The 21,779-nt window shown below is 40.0% G+C and overlaps 1 protein-coding gene and 1 long non-coding RNA gene across 3 annotated transcripts in view; one reads left to right on the forward strand and one right to left on the reverse strand.

The window, feature by feature from the left end:
• Nucleotides 1–21,779, reverse strand: part of GALNT16 (polypeptide N-acetylgalactosaminyltransferase 16) — a 156,319-nt gene that overhangs the window by 54,890 nt on the left and 79,650 nt on the right. The window lies entirely within an intron of this gene.
• The window catches only part of LOC138164017 (uncharacterized), a 25,404-nt gene continuing 5,022 nt past the window's right edge, over nt 1,398–21,779 (forward strand). The window contains exon 1 of the long non-coding RNA XR_011168974.1: nt 1,398–1,678. This is a non-coding gene — a long non-coding RNA (uncharacterized lncRNA). The remainder of the gene's footprint in view (nt 1,679–21,779) is intronic.

Genomic DNA, 21,779 nt, shown 5'->3' on the forward strand with positions numbered 1-21,779 from the left:
TGCCTACTAGCCCTTTAAAATCTCATCAATTGCCACTTCTTTTATGAGTAAATTTTGGAGGTGATATGGAAAGACAAGAATACTAAGGCATTGTTGGTAGAGCTATGAATTAGTACAATCATCCTGGAAAGCAGTTTGGAATTATGCAAAGAAAATGGTTAAAATATTCACACCCTTTGACCCAGAGATTGCAAGCATGTATCCCAAGAAAGTGATTAACAAAAAGGTGCCATACTGCGCTAAAATATTTATAGCAGCACATTTTGTGGTAATAAAGAACTAAAAATAAAATAGATGCCCATTGATTAGGGAATAGCAAAACAAAATGTGGTACACGAATATAAAGCTTCTTATTCTGTAAGAAACAACAAATATGATCAATATAGTGAAGTAGGAAAAGACTTATATGAACTGATATAATAATTCAATATAAGTAAAACTAAAGAAACAATATACATAGTGATTACCACAATACAAATGAAAAGAACAACCATGAAATAATTGAAAGTGAATGGTGTGAAATTATAAAAAAACGACCCTGGCCCCAAAGAAGAGATATAAGAAATCACCATCTCCTAACTCTTTGCAGAGGTGAGGAGCCCACCCATGGGTGTGGTATGAAAAGTTACATATAACATCAAATCTTTCCATGTATTGATTGATTTTGCTGATTGTTTTTGGACTTTTCGGGTCTTTTTCTTAAAAAAAATCTTTGCTAAAAGATATAGCTCTCTGAATAGGGGACAGGGAGGGCTGTTGGGGAAACTAAAGTGATGTAAAAAAAAAGATAAATAAAAATCTATTTTTAAAACCTTAATCAAATGCTACTTTTTATATAAAGACTTCCCTTACCTTTTTTCAGTCAGTAACAAATAGTACCCCTATAAACCTCATATCCAAATGAGCTCCTTGAGGGCAGGAACTATATTTTTTAACTACTTTGCATCCTCAGGGCTTAATAAATGATTGTTGACTGTCACAGTGCAGGTACTGATACCTTTTTGTGAATTTACCAGATATTATTCTATGCTACACTTATTTGTGTATTGATCATTTCCTTCCTTACTGTAAGTCAATGTGAATAGTTACTGGGCTTCATATAAACTTTGTATATATGCAAATTATATATATATATATATATATATATATATACATATATATATATACACATATAAACACAGTTCCTAACTCAGGGCATTGTAAGTAGTAGGCATTTAATAAATGTTTGAACATGTATGACCTGCTCAGTAAAACAGATGAAAGTCTTTGCCCTCAAAGTACTTTATAATACATTTGGAGAGGTAAGACTAACAACATACATGATACTGAACGTAAAACAGAATATGAATACCCTGGTGTCTCTGGACATGAGTCCAAGATTTTCTGAGACAGTCTTGGTTCCGAGTACTCTGTCCTGTTCCCCCAAACCATGGAAATATCATAGACATGCCAACATTTTGGAAAATAGTATTGGAATGTGTGATGTCAGTAAATGTTATAATAAAAATACACCTAAGCCACAGAAGAATGTGAACTCCGAAAGGAACATCACAGGAGGAAGGAAAATTGCGGTTTGGGAGGGGTTTGGGAGCAGACCTGTGACACGATCAGCATTGTCTGCAACTCTCTGTGACCAGGTGGACCACACTCTCTTTGGAGTTTTCTTCTCAAAGATAAGGTAGTGGTTTGTCATTTCCTTCTCCCTCTCTAAAGGGGCAGATATGGGGGGAGGGACTCTAAAGGAAGTATTAAAGGGAGATTCTAAGGAAGAGCACTGCCTCTAAGAGGGTACTGAGAGGTTAATTACTTGCCCAGGGTCATTTGACAGTATGTATCAGAGGGAGCTTTGCATTTGGGTCTTCCTGACTCTAAGGCAAGTTTTATTCTATGCTAACTCTCTTACTTTAATTATATATTATATATATAAATAATTACCTTAACATTGTGATTATCCACCTAAGCATTCATGTCAGTAAATATGATGCATGTTTATAGTTATGTAGTATGTCTATATGGAGTACATAGTGGCATACATATGGTATGGGTGCCACCATACTGGTTATGACTGACCTCAACTTTTCCGGTTATGATCAATCAATTCAACTCTATAATGTGCCAGCTACTGTGTTAGGGATACTAAATGAGGAAAAAGGTAGTTTCCCCTCAAGGAGCTTACAATCTAATAGGAGAGACAATATGCAAACAATATCTATGTAGCAAGCTATATATATACTGGATAAATAGGAAATAATATTTTTTTTTGCTTTTTGTAGGTGAAAGGCAGGGCAGTTGGGGTTAAGTGACTTGCCTAAGGTCACACAGCTATGAAGTGTGTCGAGTGTCTGTATCAGCAATGCCATATTCACAATGCCTATAGAGATTACAAATATGCTGATATAATTATCCATCACAAAATACGTCAGGTTTGCCATTTGGGGAAATAAACTAGAAAATTTATTAAGATACCAAAAGACTGAGTCCCAAAACCAGAAAGTGAAAGCCATCAGAGTAGTTATGATATTGGCACAGGTAGATAAAGTAGAAAGCACCCACATTTTCAAGCCTTTAAAACAGAACAGGCTACCTCAGGCAAAGGTCCTCCTCTCCCCACTCACAGCAACCACCCAGTGTCCTGGAAGTGTGCTCCCAGCAGCTCCGGCCCCTGGCAGTCCTCAGCAGGAGTCCCAACTCAAAAAAAAAAAAAAAGGCAACTGCCGCCAACTGCCAACCACAGGACCGTTAGCTCGGCTTTTCACTTTCTCTTGCTCTGCTATGTCAGCACGTCCATGGGGCATGGGAGATCTTTAAATCCCATAACCCTTACAGTGTCTGAGGCCGGATTTGAACTCAGGTCCTCCTGACTCAGGGCTGGTGCTCTATTCACTGCACCACTTAGCTGCCCTAAATAGGAAATAATTAACATTTTTAATTTAAAAAATTTTAATTAAAAAATTAAAAAAAATTAAATAAAAAAAGGGAAGGTTGTATGCATACATACAAAAAGTTTCACTATTTTGACAGCAAGGCAAAATTGTTTGGCCATGTGTTCCAGTTCGGGGTTAAGCAAAGTTCACTGTATTTCTAGACTTAACCTAACTCTTCTTCCCACTCTCTCTCCTACCCTTGCTTCTGCCATATACTTTTGACCAAGGGTGGAATTTTTGTGCCAGTCCTTCTGATGAATAATAAGAAAGTTCTTCAAAAATAAACAACTCAAATAATTAACAAAGATAACAATAGCAAGATGGAGGTGAGTATCTCTCATTCCAAGGAACCAACCTGGATTCCTGGCAAATTGCCCAAGTGACATGTGGTTAGGGCCTTGATCTTCCTATGGGCTATGTCTAGGTTTTTTGCAAAGGTTTTTTTTTAATTAAATTATTTATTTTTAATTTTCAATATTGTAAGGGCAAGCAAAGTAATACTTTGCTGCTTGTTTCAGCTATTCAAGTCCCCTTGCGCCTCACCTTTGATTCTATCAAGAGTCTCTGTTAGAAACAGCATACACTGTATTTCCCTTACTAGGCCTAAGGGAATTTGAAGACCTTCCCTGCCCCTAACAGGCTAACATAATGACATGGAGCTCACGATAGGAGGAGCTTGCCAAAAGAGCAGAACAGGAAGGGTAGAACAGGAAGGAACAGAGCAGAGAAAACCTCAAGCAGAGCTGGGAATGAGCAGAGCTAAGAGAGAGAATGTTTGTGATGTCAGTACTTTGTTGTTTTGTCTGTGCTGCTGTTCCTTTGTCAGACAAAAGCATTCGGTCTGTTGAAAGAAGACTTTACTGCCGTTACAGAAGTCCTAAAAGAGGACTTTACTGTTGATTTATGTTTGATTTCTCAGACAGAAGCCTTGTCTGTTGATTTGTGTTACTTTGTCAGACAGAAAGTGAATTCAGATGATAGTGCCAGTAATGTGTATAAATATTGTTGTAGCTCTCTTAAGCTTAATGTGTGTAAATATTGTTGTAGCTCTGTTAAGTTTTGTCTTCCTAGAAACAGAAACTTTAAGGGCTTGGAGTGGAGCAATCACTGTGAGCTGAGATATAGAATGGGAGCAGAGAGATGCTTATATGTGAATCCAGGTAAGAGTTAGGCAAACCTAGGCAAGAGCTGGGAACAGTCAGCCTATGGAAGAAGAACCGAGGGGTTTGGAAACCAGCCTCAAGTCAAAATGAAAGAAGACTTTACTTGGGTACTCTGTATTGACTGATGAGATTGTGACTTACTGTGATCTAGGGGTGGATGGTGTTTTTACTTTCTGCTACCCCTTAGGGATGATTGACTTAAGGATTGTTGGAAACCAGTCTCTAGTCAAGATGAAAGAAGACTTTACTTGGATACTGTGTATTGATGGAGGAGATTATAACTTATTGAATGATATGTTTTGTTTAAGGCTATGTGGTCACCTTGGTAATGAATTATGTTATATTGTTATGAGTGTTGTGCTTTAGTTTCTTGAATATTTTGCTTTAGTTTATTGCTGAATAAATAGAGAGTTCACTATACTATGCAATTAGATCCTCAAAGTTATTCACAGCAGCAGTCCTCAGGTGAGCTGTTTGTGATTGGCTTTACAAACATTCACTTCCACAAATTTTAAATTTTCTGCCCCTTCTTCTCCCCTCCCTCCCCAAGATGGCTTGCAATCTGATATGAGCTCTATGCATACATTCCTCTTAAACACATTTTCATATTAGTCATGTTGCATAGAAGAATTATAACAAATGGGAAAAAACGAGAAAGAAAAAAACCAAAATAAAATGAAACAAAAAAGAAAATAGTCCGCTTCATTTTGCATTCTGACTACATAGTTCTTTCTCTGGATGTGTCTGGCATTTTCTATCATGTGTTCTTTGGAATTGTGTTAGGTCCTTGCATTGCTGAGAAGGGCTAAGTCTATCAAAATCAGTCCTCCCACACTGTAGCTGTTACTGTGTACAATGTTCTCCTGGTTCTGCTCCCTTCACCAGTTCATATAAGTCTTTCCAGGTTTCTCTGAAGTCTGCCTGTTCGTCATTTCTTACAGCACAATAATTTGGTTACATTCATATACCACAACTTGTTTAGCCATTCCTGAATGGATGGGCATTCCCTTGATTTCCAGTTTTTGGCCACTACAAAAAGAGCTGCTATAAATATTTTTGAACATATGGGTCCTTTTCCCATTTTTATGATCTCTTTGGGATACAGACCTAGAAGTAGTATTGCTGGGTCAAAGGGTATGCACATTTTTATAGCCCTTTGGGCATAGTTCCAAATTGCTCTCCAGAATGGTTGGATCAGCTCACAACTCCACCAACAATGAATTAGTGTTCCAACTTTCCCACATCTTTTATCATTTTCCTGTTTTTCAATGTTAGCCAATCTGATATGTGGGATGTGGTACCTTAAAGTTGTTTTGATTAACATATTTCTAATCAGTAGTGATATACAGCATTTTTTCATATGACTATAGATAGCTTTAATTTTTTCCTCTGAAAACTGCCTGTTCATATCCTTTGACCATTTATCAATTGGGGAATGATTGGTATTCTTGTAAATTTGACTCAATTCTCTATATATTTTAGAAATGAGGCCTTTTGGGGCAGCTAGGTGGCACAGTGAATAGAGCACCAACCTTGGAATCAGGAGGACCTGAGTTCAAATCCAGTTTCAGACACTCAACACACTGTGTGCGACCTTAGACAAGTCACTTAACCCCAATTGCCTTGCCGTCCCCCCTAAAAAAAAAAAGAAATGAGGCCTTTATCAGAGATATTAGTTGTAAAAATTCTTTCCCAGTTTTCTGCTTTACTCCTAATCTTGGTTGCATTGGCTTTGTTTGTGAAAAAAAACTTTTCAACTTAAAGTAATTAAAATTATCCATTTTGCATTTCATAATGTTCTCTCTCTTGTTTGGTCATAAATTCCTCCATTCCCCATAAATCTGACAGATAAACTATTCCTTACTCCCCTAATTTGTTTATAGTATCAGCCTTTATACCTGGATCATGTACCCATTTAGACTTGATTCTGGTATATGGTGTCAGACGTTGGTCTATGCCCAATTTCTGCCATACTATTTTCCAGTTTTCCTAGCAGTTTTTGTCAAAAAGTGAGTTCTTATCCCAGAAGATGGAGTCTTTGGGTTTATCAAATAGTAGATTGCTACTACCGTGTCTTGTGTAGATCTACTCCTCTGTTTCTTAGCCAATACCAAGTGGTTTTGATTATTTGCAAAGGGTTTTTATAAATGTCAAAGTTGGAAGGGACCTCAGAGTGATTCATATCTATCTGTCATTGAACAATAATCTCTTGCACAACATCATTGGCCAGTAATTATACAGCCTCTTCTTAAAGACTTCCAGCAACGAGCAATTCACCACTTACTGAGGCAACTCACTCCACTCATGGTCAGCCCTAATTGTTAATACTGGCTCATTAAAAGGTGCCAGCCTGATAGTGTCTTTAAGAACAACATTAGCTACAATAAAGGGACATAGACTCTTGGTTAGGGACAAAGAGTGCCTGGTCCTCAGCTTCTTCATTTGTAAAATGACTAGATGACCTTTAAGTTAAATTCAATTCAACAAGCAATTATTAAGCACTCAGTCTATGGGCAAGGCACTGTGCTAGGTGCTAAGGATATAGAGGCAAAAACAAAACAGCCTTCACCCTCAAGTAGTTTACATTCTGTAAGGGAAAACAGCAAGTCAGCCTTAATGCCTTTGAGTCTCTGATTGTTCAAGGCAGACATATGAAACGTCTCATATCCATCAGTTTCACACAAAGGACTCTCGTCTCTCAAATCAGGCAGCCCCTTCCCAGTCTTTCAGGGCAACATCAAAGTCAGAACTTTGGTGATCAACAGGATCTATCACATCTGGAGTGTTATAAGCTAACATAATGACTTTGCTCTATAAAAGATGAAATATATACTTTCATATTGAATGGTATAAATTTTGATTTATCACCTGGAATGCATTCACATGTGAAACTCCATCTCCTGTCTCCAAACCTTTCATTGACTCTCTCCCACAGTTCTCTTTCCTCACCTTCACCTCTTAGAATTCCTACTTTTCCTCATAACTTAGCTCGGGTGCCATCTTCTGCATGAAGTTCCTCCTGGTACCCACAGTTGCTATATCCTTCCCATACCTTCTGGTTCTTTACTTAACTGACTCTTCATCCATGTCATGCTCACCAACTGTGAGTGTGCCTCAAGGTTCTATCCTGCGCCCTCTTCTCTTTTCTTCTATAATCTTTCCTGTGGTGACCACTTTGCTATACAAATCTTTACATCCAGTCCTAGACTCTTTCCTGAGCTCTAGGCACACATCATCGACCTATTTAGGGTAGTTTGTTGGCATCTCAAATTCAACAAGCCCAAAGTAGTACTTTTCAGTCGATTAAAAGATTCTTTGAGCAGTTTTAGCTATGTTCCTGGTGACCCTTTAAGAAGCAAGAGGCTGGGTGTGAGTTGAAGCAGGAATAGCTCTGAGGAAGAGCTCTGTGGGCTCTGGAAATTGAAAGAGGAAGAGCTATGGAAGGAGAACCCAGTTCTTGAAAAGATAACACTTCTTACATCCTAGAGAGGAATTTCTCTGCCTTCTCCAGTAGCCATGGTGTCTTGCAGAATAACTTTTTGCCCAAGAGGAGAAACTGTGCCTGGCAGGAAGTAAACACAGGGAGACCATAAGAGCCACCAGTCCAGTAGAGATGCCGTGCCCAGGGAGGGCAACAGTATGAGAAAATAAAGGCCATTTGGATCCCAAAGGGTAGGAGAGAAAAGTTACTTTGGCCATACGTGTTTTCCAAGTGTGAACCTCTCTGCTAGTTTGTGTGCCCACTTTTCTCACTGATATTGCATGGTTGTTTCTTTTAGAAGAATGTGTCTCAGGTTTATGGAGGAGATGTTTTATATCTGCTGTTCTTATGATAACATCAGAAAATGCCTTTGCTTTGAGCTAATTGTCTGCTGGCTGACTATTAAAGATAAATGTACAGTAAGGGTCCATGAATTATAATTTTAGAAGTAGGGATCCCCAAAGTATCTTGATCTCCTAGAACTTGCTTCCTACTGGGCACAGTCATCTCGTGGGGACCCAACCTGAGAGTTCAATTTGGAGGGTGGTTCCTAGAAGTTGTACACATACACACATATAAATATAAATACATATATATGTGTTTATATATATATATATACACACACACTAATATGTATGTATATGTTTGTGTGTACTTACAGTAAGACAAGCACATCACCCATGTAGTCTTGAGAAGTAAAAAAAAAGTCATCAAAAAGATGAGCAATGATATAGGACAAGTATTCAGCCCTGTTCTCATAGCATCATATTCTGGATACTCTTGAAGCTAGGTTCATGGTCTCTCTGTCTTGTACTTAGCTGGGAATTCTTGGAAAGCTCTGTGCTCATTCTGGGCTCCAACTATTTTGGAAGGTCAGTCGACTTTGGATCAGTTAAGCTTCAAGGACAAGCAATGATCTCTGGCTAAACAATTCTACCAGACTGCTGTGAAGCTTTGTTCTTACAATTTTCTGTGTGGGGGGGGAGGGCGGGGGGGGAGGCATGGCAAAAATCTAGTTGGTACTTCCAAACATTACATTTTATCCATTTGTTGACAAAGTTCATACAGGACATCTGTATTAGGGCAACACTGGTGAGTCAGCTGAATGAGCTTCAGGTTGTGAGCTCATGGCAAGTGGAGATCAATCTAGGTGCAATTTTCCACCCCTCCCCCAGGCAAATTGTTTAAATGTTGCAAACACTATAGCAATAAGAAATATAAAAAGTATTGAGTATACTACAGATGCAGTTTACCTACCTAATATACTTAGACTTCCATTTCAATTCTTTTTTTTTTCTTTTTGGAGGGCAATTGGGGTTAAGTAACTTGCTCAAGGTCACACGGCTAGTTTGTGTGTGTGTGTGTGTGTGTGTGTGTGTCTGTGTGTGTCTGTGTTAAGTGTCTGAGGCCGGATCCCAACTCAGGTCCTCCTGACTCCAGGGCCAGCACTCTACTCCCTGAGCCACCTAGCTGCCCCTCCATTTCAATTCTAATTGGACAGGAGAGAAGCTCCAGACCTCTAGAATAGAATCCTCAAGGCAAGCCTGACCCAGAAAAAGTCCCGGGATAGAGGAGAATTAGGGACCCTCGAAGTCCAGATGCTATGCCCTGGGTATGCATGAATTATAAATACATCTCATTCATTTCCAGCCATGCTGCCTACATTCCAACCATCACCTTGGACTCCAATATCAAGCCCATACCCTTGGGACCTCAGGCTTTTGATTGGTAATCCTTTACCTTATCTTGCCCAGACATATACTCCCCAGGCCATTTTCTGTCATTTTCACCATTGTTCATATATCCTATGTCCTTTTCCCTCTCTTTCCAGAAATGGCATATCTTTCCCGCCCCCCACCCGCATCCCACCCCAAGGCAATGCTACTACAATCCAAGGACAATAGAATAAATATGGAAATTTTAGTTTCTTTATACTACCTTAATGAGACAGAAAACTGCTGGGTGTAGGCTTGCTTGGCACCCCAGTACAGAACAAGACCCTCATACCCACCCTACTATAATAAAATTGAGCCCCTCCAGCTTTAGACCAAACAAAATCAACATTACCATTCCTGGGAATGGCAAGTCAATCAATGACTCCATTCACCATTTCCTCTGACTTCCTATCCAAAACTGCTCCCTTATATTTGTTGTCTTCCACATTAGAAAGTAAGTGTCTTAAAGGCAGGGACTGTTTTGCTTACATGTCTTTGTATCCTTAGTCCTTAGAACAGTGCCTGGTACATTGTAAGTACTTAATAAATGCATTTTCATTCATTCATTAAATCTCTCACTCATCCATTAATGTAACACCAACCTGCCCCACAAAATATCTTTGGAGCTTTGCCATCAGGCGTTTCAGGGACCAGGAGGGAAGCAGAAATCTTACATTCCCCTCCAAGTCAGAGCTGCTGCAGCTCAGGGACATAAAATAAAGATGGAAATTTGCATTTCATGTTCACTTAATGAGACAGTAAACTGCTGGTTGTAGGCTCACTTGGTACCCCACTGCAGAACAAGACCCTCATCCCCATCCCACTGTAATGAAATTGAATCCCACCAGCTTTCAACCAAAGCAAGTTAATGCTTCAGACTCTGCACAGAGAAAAAGGAGCAAGCTTTCAATCTGGTCTCCAAATTCAGCATCATTCCTTGGCTCAAGAATGATCTCATTTCATAGCTCAATTGGGAATTTTCCTGATGCTGTCATATTTTGGACTGAGAGTGAGCTTGGAAAGACTGCTAACCTCGTTACTCCAAAGAACATGAAAGTGGGTGGGGTTGGGTAAAAACAAAAAAACCCCAACCCAACCAATAGTGAAAATCCAGTTTAAGATATTCAGTCCTGGTAAACAATATCCAAACAGAATGTTTGGGAGAGAGGAGCATGTCATCCACTTAACCCCAATGCAACAATTAAATAGAAGACCCAGTTAGGGTTGGGATACTCAGTCTATCTTCTTGGTCATGCTAACCCCCAAAACATCCTGGCCAATCTCTTTAGCAAGCAGAGGCAACATCCAGCCTTCAATAATGAAAGGAGGGAATAACTGGGTCATTTTCTTCTTTAGAGTGTATACATTTATCCCGAGGTATAGGATGGCTCTTCGATTTAGAGCTGAAAGTGCCCTTGCATGTTATGTAATCCAGGTCTCTCGTTTTACAGATGAGGAAACAGACCCAGAGAGATTTAAGTGCTCTGTTTCAAACCACACAAGTAGTAAGTGGCAAAGTCAGGAGGCTGCGGCATGATGGAATGAAAAAAAGACTGGATCTGGAATTAGAAGTCCTAGGGTCAAATTCTACACCTGATGTTGACTACTTATGCCACTGTCATTGAACATTCTGAAAGCTCATCTATAAAATGAGGAGGTTGGACTAGATGGACACTGAGGCCCTCTTAGACTCTGTGCTTTGACAACTGCAGAGTTTTTACTCCATAATCCAGGTCTCTTTCCACTACCCATAATGTTTAATATAATAACTAGACAGTGCTGGACCTGGAGTCAGGAAGAGCTGAGTTCAAATCCTCGAATGCTTACATCTGAGTTATAGTGAGATTTAAGTTTAAAATAAAGGCTTTTGCAAATCTTAAAGCACTATACAAATGCTAGGTATCCTTACTGTGATTTATTGTTGTTCTTACTGCTAACAAAAAGTGCTCGATGGCCCTGGGTATCCCAAAGATGGTACAATCCCCTTCTCAGAAACACTCACATTTTCATAATTTCTACATGAAGTCTGGTTAAACGGAATACCAAGAAAAATGTGGAAAGAGAAAGCAATCACAAAAGAGCAGCCTGGAGAAAGAGGTGGGGTGGGGTGGAGGGACATAAGATGAGAAGGAGAAAGTCACAGAATTGTAAGATGTAGGGCTGAATGGGACCTTATCCAAATGGGACCTTATCCAAATGGGACCAAATCCAACTCCTTCATTTTAAAGTGGATTAAACTGAAGTGTAGACATTAATCTCTGTGACTTGCCCAAGGTTAAACAGGTAATAAATATCAAGCCAAAATTTGAATTCAGGACCTCAGATTCCAAGTTGAGTTTCCCTTCCACTTTATAACACTTTATATCCTTCCCAGTACCTAAGAAATTGGAGAAGCCAGGTGGTGAAGAGGATAGAGTGCTGAGCCTAAAGTCAGGAAGACTCATCTTGTGAGTTCAAATCTGGCCTCAGCCACTTACTAGCTGTGTGACCCTGGGCAAGTCACTCAACCCTGTTTGTTTGACTCAAACTATAAAATGAGCTGGAGGAGAAAATGACAAACCACTCCAGTATGTCTGTCAAGAAAACCCCAAATGGGGTCATGACTCAACAACAACAACAAACATAAGAAATGTTGCCTTGGCATAAGTAGGGGATTGCTGTGGGCTGATTGGCTCTGGAAATTGGCTCACCAAGAGAGACAGATGATTGGCTCCAGTCCTGGCAGTCAATGCAACTGCACCAGCCTCAGCAATAGGAGAGCCTACATTATTTTTGCCACTACCACAGCTAAGTGTGGAGAAGTGGAGAGTCAAGATGACTGAGGGGACCCTGCATTCAGGCCCTTGGTAACTGTATTTCCTTAGGCAAAGAACCTTAACCTCTCTGAACCTCATCTTTCTTATATGTAAAATGGCGATAATAATGGCATCACCTCATGGAGTGGTTGTGAGGTTCAAGTGAGATAATGTATGAAAGTACTTTACCAACTGTAATGTAATGCCAAGCAAAGGCAACTTCCCAAGGTTCAAAATACTAGCATAGGTGCTCTCCATTTTAGTCAGTGACAAACCAAGAACAGAGAAGATCAAATATGACATCATTCAAAATACAGCATTAACTAAGTGTGATTCAATAATCTCCAAGTACTACCCCCAAGTGTGATTTAATCAAGTACCAACCCACCCCTGGACATTACATTCATTTAATCAATCACAAAGCCCCTGTTCTCAAATGGAGATTAGTTTCCAATCATAAGTAAAGTACATTCATTTGTTCAATCACAGAGCACAAAAAAGTCAAAAGTTCCCCACCCTTGGATCACAATTGAATCTACCCCAGAGTTACAACAAGCTTAAACACAGCACTTAATACCCAAATGGAGGTCTTTTCTTCATCTTGACAAGAGGCAAGTTCTCAGCAATCTTTGTTCCTGGGGAGACAAAGCTTAGCAAGGCCACAAGATACATTGCCAGTCTCTTCATTAATTCATTCTCTGTCTGCAGAACAGTCCTAGGACCCCTGAAAACATTAGCAAAAGCCTCTTCCAGGATTTCTGTAAACATACAACAAGAAAATCCTTCTTCAGGGCTTCTGAACCAACAGCAAGGTTCCAAGCTTCTGCAACAACAGCACTGTCCTTCACCAGTGGACAGAATTCACTCTCTGTCTGCAGAACAGTCTCTGGAGCTCTGAACCAACAGCAAGGTTCCAAAACTTCTGCAACAACAGGACTGTCTTTCACCAGTGGACAAATCTGGCAAAACAACATCAAAACATCAATACCAGCATCACAGCCATGTTTCCTCAGTCCTTGGCAGCTCTGGGTGGCAGCTCTCAAAAGTCCTGGGCAATTCAAAGTGGCCCTCAGCAATCCTCTCCGTCTCTCTCTGCCTCCAAGGTGCTGCTTCCAAAAAGCTCTTCTACCTCTCTCTTTTCTTGTGTCTCTCTAAATTTACTTCACCAGCTCCTCCCAGTTCAGCCCTCTCTTTTCACGTCAACAAATCCATCCCACAAGTGGGATTAACAAGATCTGGGTTTTAATACAATCAAACCAAAAACCAAGCCAATTCAGGGGGATCTTTAAATTACATTACTATTACACCAACCTTCAAGAGCTGTGCACATATTAGCTATTGCTGTTGTTTATCTGTGGGGCTTCCTGACAATGGGTTCTGATTTTTTCCCCAAATGTCTGTAGTTCCAAGGGTGGACTTGGGCCCTGTGAAGTACATCTACTGCTGCTCATGTCTTGCTGGGTAGGAACTGTCACAGTCTTGGTTTCTATACCATCATTTCCCTCAACCCCTCTCACCCCATCTTTCATTCTTCTGCCTTCATGAGGAGATGCATAATTAGGGCAGTTACTCTAGCATACCTCCCCCAATGTGAGTCACCTCCTAACCTGGAAAGGAAGTACTTTTGTGACCCCCCCTCACCAAAGATATTTGTTCTGATAAGAGTGGCAGTTCTAATATTCCATACTTTTCCAATACCAAAGTCAATTTTTCCCCATAAGAATCCTTTCAACTGCCTTATTGTCTGAATGATTCTACATATACCACATTTACACAGATGATCCACACATTCACACCATTGGCCCTATTGGTTACTGGACACTAGTATCCCAGGATTCAGTAGTATCAAGTCCCATTCTGACCCACTAATGAACTTTAAAATCCTTCATTTAACAAGATTAAACCAGAGATGTAAATTAGATTGCATTATTTCGGATTACTTCCTTTACACAATCTAAGATCAGACCAAGAGGTCAGATAGGTGGTATAGTGGATAGAAAGCTGAGCCTCAAGTCAGAGAGTCATCTTGCTGAGTTCAAATATGTCCTCAGACATTTACTAGCTATGTGACTCTGGGCAAGTCACTTAACCCTTGTTGGTCTTAGTTTCCTCATCTGTAAAATAAGCTGGAGAAGGAAATGGCAAACCTCTCCAATATCTTGGTCAAGAAAACCCCAAAAGGAGCCATGAAGAGTCAAACCCAACATAAACAACTGGACAACAACAAAGGCCAGACCAAACTGGACTTCTTACTCTTCTTCATACAAAATACTCCCCATGTCCCATCTCTGTGACTTTATATTTGTTGTTTGCCATGCTTGGAGTATTCTTCATCCTCACCTCTCACTCTTAAAATCAGTTTCCTCCAAGATTCAGCTCAAGTACCACCTTCTGCATATGAAACCTTTCCTGATCCCCTTAGTGGCTAAGTCCTATTTCCCTCTAAATTAGCATGTATATATAATGTATATATCATATATGTATCTATAATACACTTCTTTAAACAGCTTAGGCTTGAATTATTTCAACTGTATGCTATATGTTTTTCTCATTATTCTTTCTTATTGCTTTTTATTCATTCTGATCTTAGCTCTGATGAATCAATTTAACTCAAAGATGAGTTGGGGGGGGGGATCCTGGCACTTAAATCCTTTTTTTATGGGACAGTTGACTGGAATTTGGAAACAGGTGGTCATTTTTTTCTCCCAACAAAAATAGAAACACAAATTGATAGCTTTGGGTGTGCATTCTAAACTGCTAAGGGTTGATCTCAGCCACTTCCTGGAATAGTGTTGGAGACACACACTCAAGGCAAGAATAGGACTGCTGAGCATTTTTGCCAGCTTGTAGGCTTTTCTGCAGTATTTTAGGGCCAATACAATCAATATAATATCATCTTCAAAGAGGAATCTCTGTAGTCAGGCAGCCAATAAACATTTATTAAGTGCCTACAATGTACCAAGCACTGTGCTAAGTGCTAGGGATACAAAGATGAAAAAGAAAGACAGTCCCTGCCCTCATGAGGAGATTACAATCTAATGGAGGAAGACAGCACACAAAAGGAAGCTGAAAGAAGGGGGGGGAAGTACCTAGATACTTTCATGTAGACTTGACTGGCCATAACCTGACAGGTTGCCTCACAAAAATCCTGACGAAAAGAGGGTACAGTTTCACTATCACAAGGGACATTGTGACATCAAGGAGAAGATGTGCTATGTTGACCTCAAGCGGGAGATGGCCACTGCTGCTTCATCGTCTTCCCTTGAAGAAGGGTCAGGTAATCACCATTGGCAATGAGAGGTTCAGATATCCAGAGGTCCTCTTACAGTCATCATTCCCAGGTATGGAATCCTGTGGCATTCATGAGACCACTTTCAATTCTATCATGAAATGTTATGTTGATATCTGAAGGATCTCCGTGCCAATACACTATTGTCTGGTGATACTACCATGTACCCTGGTATTGCTGACAGAATACAAAAGAAATCATAGCCCCGAGACTTAGCACAATGAAAGTGAAGATGATTGTTCTCCCTGAACATAAGTATTCCACCTGGATTGGTGACTGTATTCAGGCTTCTCTCTACCTCCCAGCAGATGTGGATCAGTAAGCAGAAATATGATGTATCTGACCCATCCATAGTCCATCACAAATGCTTCTTAATAGACTGCTAGCGGGGGGTGGCTAGGTGGTGCAGTGAGTAAAGCACTGGCCCTGGAGTCAGGAGGACCCAAGTTCGGTTCTAGCCTCAGACACTTAACACACACACACACACACACACACAAACTAGCCGTGTAACCTTGGGCAAGTTACTTACCCCAATTGCCCTCCAAAAGGGAAAAAAAAATAGACTGCTAGCAGATGTAGAGCATTTGTTGCAAGGGTATTCACAGAGTATAAATTTGTCCTGGCAAATATACACCTCATGTTAGCCTCATGAAACTGAAATAAGCATTCTTTGAAAAGAAACTTGTCCTTGGGGAAGTTGGTATCCAATATTAGACAAACATCAGTACTTTTTAGATTGTTGAACTGATTTGACCTCATATACAAGTTATCAGTAGTTCCCTTGCTGTACATTTTAGCACACCTTGTACATATATTTGATCTAAATTCTAATACAGGTCATTTCATGTGATAGTTAAGGTTAAGAGTTAACTTCTATAGAGAACTGACCTGATAGTATGGCATATTATTTCTATGGCCTCCTATGTCTTGAAATCTTGCATGATGCCCATCCCCCCAAATACTTTGTAAACCTTTAAAGCACTATATAATTATCAGTTGTTATAACTATTTTTAATAATCTATCTGATAGGGGCGGCTAGGTGGCACAGTGAGTAAAGCGCTGGCCCTGGAGTCAGGAGGACCCTAGTTCGGTTCCGGCCTGAGACACTTAGCACCCACACAAAAATACTAGCCGTGTAAGCTTGGGCAAGTTACTTAACCCCAATTGCCCTCCAAAAGGCAAAAAAAAAAATAATGTATCTGATGGGTTGACACTCATCAGCGGTACAGCTTAATTCTATAAAGCATCAGACCTGTTGTGTTGTTTCGGTTTTCACCTGTGTCCACCTCTTCATGACCCCATTTGGGGTTTTCTTGGCAAAGATCCTGGAGTGGTTTGCCATTTCCCTCTCCAGCTCCTTTTGTAGATGAGGAAATTGAAGCAAACGGGGTTGTGACTTGCCCAGAGTCACACAATTAGTGAGTGTCTGAGGCCAGATTTGAACTCAGCAAGATGACTGTTTCTGACTCCAGGGCCAGCACTGTATCCATTGCACCACCAATCTGTATCAGCGCTCTGTAGGGTATCTAAAGGTCAGATTTCCAGCACCTAAAAGAGTTGACTTGCAGAATTACTCTCCTAAGATTGGCAAGAGTTTATTAACTGTATGTTACATCTTTCTATTATCTTAGTACTATTGCATCCAATGCTAGCATATTGAAGCCTTAAGAACCAGTGTTTTTTTTTCTTAACCCACTGTTTTTCCCCAATGTCATGAGGCTGTTATTTAACCTTGAGTTACAAGAATGTTTGCATTTACAATCTGTAAATTTGTGCATCTAGCTCATTTGTGTAAGATTTTTATAAATTGCCTTAATGTTCTCAAATGACAGTAAGAATGCCAAAATTTGTAAATAATTCTAAGAGTTGAGAATTTTAATGCCCAACATGACATCATGTAAGAAAAAATAAAAGTGTTCAAGTAAACTGAAAAAAAAGTGGGGTCATGTAGAATCTCACTATTGATTAGAGACCTCTTCTTTTTTTTTTGCTTTTTTTGGGAGGGCAGTGACTTGCACAAGGTCACACAGCTAGTTTTGTGTTAAATGTCTGAGGCTGGATCCGAACCCAGGTCCTCCTGACTGCAGGGCCAGTGCTCTATTCACTGCGCCACCTAGCCACCCCGAGACCTCTCCTTCTATTTGGACTTCAAACAGTATGTGCCCTATGACACTTACAAACACCTTTGGGTAAGTATGTATTTCCCTATTTTATGCCTCAGTTATTGATACTAAGAAGACTATTAAATAATAGTGGCCTGTGGCCTCCTTTGTCTTAAAATTTTATATGGTACTCATCTCCCAAAGCATTTTGTAAACCTTAAAGTACTATATAAATGTCAATTGTTATTACTATTACTGTATAACCTATTGTCAATCTTTTCTTCACATTTGTGTGGGAGGTACTTTGTTTAAGGAGAATCTTTAACATGTGTTTTTTTGTAATCAAGGAATAATAGACACAATTCTCTAGCACTCAGTCAATGAAAATGTTGTTTGATGCAGAAAATTGTCTGTAAAGACTGCCAGTAAATAGGTTGTTTGTTGTTCCTGGATCTTCTCTATGAGAACCATGAGTACTCAAAAAAAAAAAAAAAAGGTCAGCCTGGCCATCCAAAGAAGAAAAACAAAGTGGATGAAGAATGTCTAGTGCCCAAATTCTATTATGGAGTTGAATATTGAATTAGCCCATTGGCCTACATATATCGGGGGTTTCTACTTATGGACAAGGAACTGGGCACGAAATTGAATAGGAGGAGGAGGAGGAAGAAGAAGAGAAAGAGGATGGGCTTGGTCCCATTTGGGAAACTGTATAGTACTTTCAGTGATCCCAAGAAGTTCTCCAGATAAAAACCTATCATTTAAATATGAGTCTTTTCCCAGGGATGTCACAAAGTTGGAAATCACAATACACCACAAGGTTGGAAAGATTACAATTGCAGGTAATACAGATGCCGGTAGAGATCTATATGAAAGATATAAATAGGCTGGAGAATATTACCAAAGATAGTATGCATGCAAGAAAGCAGCATGAAAGACATCAAGGACATAGTCTTAGAGCAAGAAGGAGGGAGAACAGATAGGCAGCCTACTTTTTACACAGTTATATCAGTGTATTAAGGACTTGTGATAACATCAGGGTGGAAATTCCCTCCAATAAGACAGAACAAAACCCACATACAACTTTTAATTTAGAGAGTTACATGAGGCTCCATAGTTATACAGCTAATATGTGTCAGAGTCAGGATTGGAACTCAAGACTCCCTGACTCAATGCCCAGCATTGTATCTCCTTTTCCATACTGCATTGATATCCATGAAATATTAAAAGAAGTAAAAGAAGGCTTCCAGTGTGCTGGGTCAATCCTCTATGTACTATTTACAGAAAAACATGAGCAAGAACTGTACAGGATGAGATGGTATCCTTGGGCTGTGACTTACAGTAGAAGGAAAAGTCAAACTAATAAGATCACAGATTTACTGAAGGATAAGGATGTTTTTTTCTAATGGCTCTTCAAAGCTCCACTCAGCCTTAGCTGAGTGCTTGACATGGTTATACTCTAAGTAACGAGCAAAGAATGATCCAGAGAACTGCTTCCCCACTGCTTGTAATACCTGCTCAGTCCAATACCTTGGCCTTTATTCTACATTCTACTTGAGTAACTTAGGTGACATAGTACATAGTGTTGGACATGACGTCAGGAAGACCTGAGTTCAAATTCTCTGTCGCCAAGCCTTATCAATTTTACCTTCATAGCATCTCTCATATATGCCTTTTCTTTTTTTCTGCCATCACCTAGTACAAGCCTTCATCACTCACATCCGGACTATTACAGTCACCTTTTGGCTGGTCTCTCTGACTCAAACCTGTCTCCACTCCAATCTATCCTCCACTCAAAGAGTTATCAAAGTGATTTATGTAAAGGATCGTCTGGTGTGGGGAGAGACTTGATCTTCCTAAGGCTCAGGTCTGGCACCTATTCAAAAAACACTTCAGTGGTCGCCCATCACTTCCAGGATCATATGTAGAATGTCCTGTTTGGAATTCATAACCGGAGCCTCCCCTACCTTTCCAGCCTCCTTCCATTTTGCTCTCCTACCCCCCCCTAATGCACATACTCCATGATGTAGTGATGCTGCTCTCCTTGCTTCTGTTCACCTCCTAGCAGCTGCTCTGCTTGTTTTGACTCCTTGAACAGCAAGCATGCTTTTTCCTAGGACAAGCCTGTTGCCAGAAATCTCATTATCATGGGGATTGCTTCATCTTGGACACTCAGCACCTCCTCAGTGCCCTTAGTTGACTCTCAAAACGCCCCCCAAAGTCTCCCTTTATTTAAAACTCAGAATTTCCAATTCTTCATTTCTCATCAGCTGCTCTGCTTAGTTTTGACCCCATGAAAATCACACCCCGACTTGGGGTGCCGCCTGCTGCTCCCCTACCTTTTTAGTTTCCTTTTGTACATTGTCTTTCCGCATTAGATTGTAAGCTCCGTGAGAGCAGGGTTTATCTTGCTTTTTCTTAATCAGTATCCCCAGTGCTTACTTAGCACAGTGCCTGGCACATAATAGGTGCCTAATAAATGTCTATTTACGATTGATTATTACTGTTTCTTACACAAGACACTTTATCTCCTGACTCTAAGCATTTTCATTGGCTGTACCCGGAATATACCCTACACTTCAATGCTCTTCCTCATCTCTGCTTCCTGGCTTCCTTCAAGTCGTAGCTAAAAATCATACCTACAAAAAGTCTTTTTTTTTTTAAAAGCAATTGGCGTTAAGTAGCTTGCTCAGGGTTACACGGCCAGTTCTTTTTGTGTGGGTGCGAAGTATCTGAAGCCGGAACCAATCCCGGGTCTCCCATCGGGCGCTCTTACTGTGCCACCTGGCCAACCCAAAAAAGTCTTTTTTGATTCCCCCTTAATGTTAGCGCCTTTTTTGGTTAATTATCTCCATTTTATCCTGAAAATATCATATTTGTACATGGATGTTTGCATGTTGTCTTCTCATTAGAATGCAAGCTTCTTGAGAGCAGGGACTTTTTTCCCCTTTTTGTATCCTCAGCAAATAACACATCGCCTGACATGAAATAAGTACTTAATAAATGCTTGTGGACTGACTTCTGGGGATGTGGAATGGGGAAGAGAGAAAATAAATGTTTGTTAATTGAAAAAAATTTAAATAAAGCCATTTACACTAGGTACATCTACTGCTCCTCTCAATCTCTTTGAAACCCTATGCAGTCTAGCTTCCAGATGAAACTCGCTTCCTCCAAAGTTACCACTAATCTACTAATTGCCGAAACTAAGGGAATTTTTTCCCTTAATTCTCATCTTTCTTGACCTCTCAGCAGCCTTCCTCCTACATACCTTTTCTTAGGTTATCATGCCACAGATCTCACCTGGTTCTTCTGTTTGCCTGACTGCTTCTGTCTCCTTTTCCAGATCTTCATCCAGGTTGTGCACATTAATTTTTGGAGTGTTCCACCGCTCAATCCTATACCATCTTCTTTTCTCCTTCTATAGTTAACATTTCCCATGAGTTCAATTATGATGTCTATGCAGATGATTTCTATATTTATATAACCAATTCTATCCTGAGCTCTAGTTATATAACACCATTTCAAACTGGATGTCCTATATGCCAGTCCTGAATGTCAAACTCAGTATTTTCAAAACAGGAGCCATTATCTTTCCTCCAAACTGTCCCCCTTTCCCAACTTCCCTATTACTATTTAGGATACCACCATTTGCCTAGTCACCCCTAGACTACAACTTTGGTATCATCTTCAACTCATTAATCTCAATTCACCCCATTTTCAATCGATTGCCAAATCTTGTCAGTGCTCCTTTCACATCTCCTATTGTTTATGTCACCTTTTCTGCCTTTACCCAGCCACCACCTTTCAATCCTTCATCACTTTTCACCTGGGCTATTGCAATAGCTTTCTGGTCAGTCTTTCTGCTTCAATCTCTCCTTATTCCAAGATATTTTACACTTAGCTGCCAAAGCAATTTTCCTAAAATCTAGATTTGACCATGTCACTCTGCTACTCAATAAACTCCAGTAGCTCCCCTGTTACCTCCAGGAACAAATATAACGTCTTCTGTTTGGCATTTAAAACTCTTCACAGCCTGGCCTATTCCTACCTGTTTGTTCACTATACTTCACTCCATGAACTCTACTAGCTTACTTGCTGCTTCTCGCACACCATACTCCATTTCCCATCTCTATTTTTGCACTATCCATCTCTCAAGCTTATAATGCTCTACTTATTTTCCCAGACTCCCTTTAAGTCTCAGTTTACATCCTGTCTTTCTCAAAATACCTTTTCTACTGAAATATCCTCTCATCTACTAGATAGATGATAGATAGATAGATAGATAGATAGATAGATAGATAGATAGATAGAT

This window comes from Petaurus breviceps, unplaced genomic scaffold (assembly GCF_028583685.1).
Source record: "Petaurus breviceps papuanus isolate PSGF00001 unplaced genomic scaffold, PetGlider_PUasm1.0 189, whole genome shotgun sequence".
Lineage (NCBI taxonomy): Eukaryota > Metazoa > Chordata > Mammalia > Diprotodontia > Petauridae > Petaurus > Petaurus breviceps.